At 37.5% G+C, this 1,870-nt stretch overlaps 1 protein-coding gene across 1 annotated transcript in view; it reads right to left on the bottom strand.

The window, feature by feature from the left end:
- LOC107705160 (thioredoxin domain-containing protein 9-like) overlaps window positions 1-1,065 on the bottom strand; it is an 8,596-nt gene extending 7,531 nt beyond the window's left edge. The window contains exon 1 of the mRNA XM_016508317.1: window positions 959-1,065. The gene's annotated coding sequence lies outside the window, so the exon portion shown is untranslated. The remainder of the gene's footprint in view (window positions 1-958) is intronic.
- Between the last annotated feature and the right edge of the window lie 805 nt (window positions 1,066-1,870).

Genomic DNA, 1,870 nt, shown 5'->3' with positions numbered 1-1,870 from the left:
GTCCCTTATTTGTCCTGAGCAGTTAAACTGTCCATTATTCTTCAGAAAAACTCTCCAGGTCTCACAGACTCTGGGTAAATTTTACTAATTTTGTCTTCTGGGAAACATCTGGGTTTCTTCTGAAGCTTCTGGCATAATTTAGCTATTATTTTGTCTTGTGTCTACAATATATGTAAACATCTTTGATGCAAAATATCTTATTCAGGACAGTACTAAAAAAATTACATGCATTTTGTGTGCTCCCTCTTACAAAACATTAAAGTGTTTTTTTTTTTTTTAAACAAACATACAAACAAATTCCGGTGGGAAAACATTCATCGTTTTATCCTTTACATGTACTTAGACGGTCCCTAGCTGGCCTAAGCGCTAGCTCGGCGCTGCTAGACTTTATGCGTTCCAACATACAGAGGACGATCAAAACAAATAAACTGCGATGTGTGTTCAGTTCTACGTTTTAATGCTTTTCAGATAAGCCATTTTGTATACAATTATACTCATCCACTAAGAATTTATTGAAGTTTTTCGCGGCAGAATATCTGTCTAATATCCAACGTCAAACCAACTCTATATCGGTCAATAGAGATACTGGTAGTGGGCCAGCGCCTGACTACAGCCGCATAAAGACAAACATGCTTTTTCTAAATCCTATGTTAGTGTCTAATCAACAGTTGAAATGATTTCAACATGCAATAAGCTCTTGTAAATAAGGACTGTTGAGTTTAAAATTGATATGTGTAGCTTTGTGTCAAATCGTGCTAGCGCTAGCTTCTTGCTTTAGCTTCCACGCACCGTGGTAACGGCAGCTTTGATCGCCAACAAAGACTGATAATTAGCTGTTGCCTGGTTAATCGGAAAGCAACACACTCTCCAGAAAGAAACGACAAACTAGAAATAATTTTAACTGACATAACATTTGAAATGTACGACTATTTTTATGTAGTCGGGGAAGAGCACTTACCGATGTCGTATGATGATTTCTAGAAGGCGGCACACTGACGCAGGTGAGGTTTCACGTAACGTTAGAGGCGTCGACTCTGTTGCCAACTCTCGCGAGACAAATAAGCAACCGCTGCTTCAAAAACAAGCCCAATATTTTTGTGATGATTTATTATCATCAATATGATTTATTATCAATTATTTATTACCAATAAATGAACCTGCAACATATTAAACTGAAACCACTCTTTTATCTGAAAAGCAAAAACAGAAGCTATTTTACAAAAATCAGCAAACTGCAACAAAAATGGGAACAAAACTCATCTCCAATCACCTGTGTGCAGAATATGATTGGAGAGATGGAAAAGGAGAAAAACACAAGAGCTTCAAAGAGGAGCTGTAACATAGCCACATATTTATAGCCTACTAAAATATAGGCTATTTACTCTTAGTATTAGTATAGGACTACTTGTTTTTTATTACAGCCGGTGATAATTAATACATTACAAAAACATAGTAAAAATTAAAAAAATAGGCTAAAAGAAAGTCATCCCACTCCTCTACGTCTACTTCTATCATCGCTTGGATTACAGCGTCACGCGCCTTCTTTTGAACGTGATTTTCTCCAATGAGGAGGCGGAACATTTGGCAATTACGCTGCAGCACTTATAGTAGGCTCGTTTGAGATGCGCCTCGCCTCGCCTGAAATGAAGGCGAGAGTAGGCGGCTGCAGTGAGGGGAGGAGTGAAATAAGAGCAGGCAAGACGAACAGTTCTGACCTCTCGAAGTGAACAGATACCTACGAGATTACTTATTTTGTTACTGTCCTCTGGCACTGTTTCATCACATTAATGTTGTTAATCTTTTTCTATTTTTCCTTTACATTTGAATGTTTCTCGTTGTATTGTTCTGATGTATGGCATAATAATAATAA

This window comes from Sinocyclocheilus rhinocerous, unplaced genomic scaffold (assembly GCF_001515625.1).
Source record: "Sinocyclocheilus rhinocerous isolate Xijiao unplaced genomic scaffold, SAMN03320098_v1.1 scaffold4189, whole genome shotgun sequence".
NCBI classification, from domain to species: Eukaryota; Metazoa; Chordata; class Actinopteri; order Cypriniformes; family Cyprinidae; genus Sinocyclocheilus; species Sinocyclocheilus rhinocerous.
Note: the sequence above shows the minus strand (reverse complement) of the source record. Positions and strands in the feature narration are given on the sequence as shown.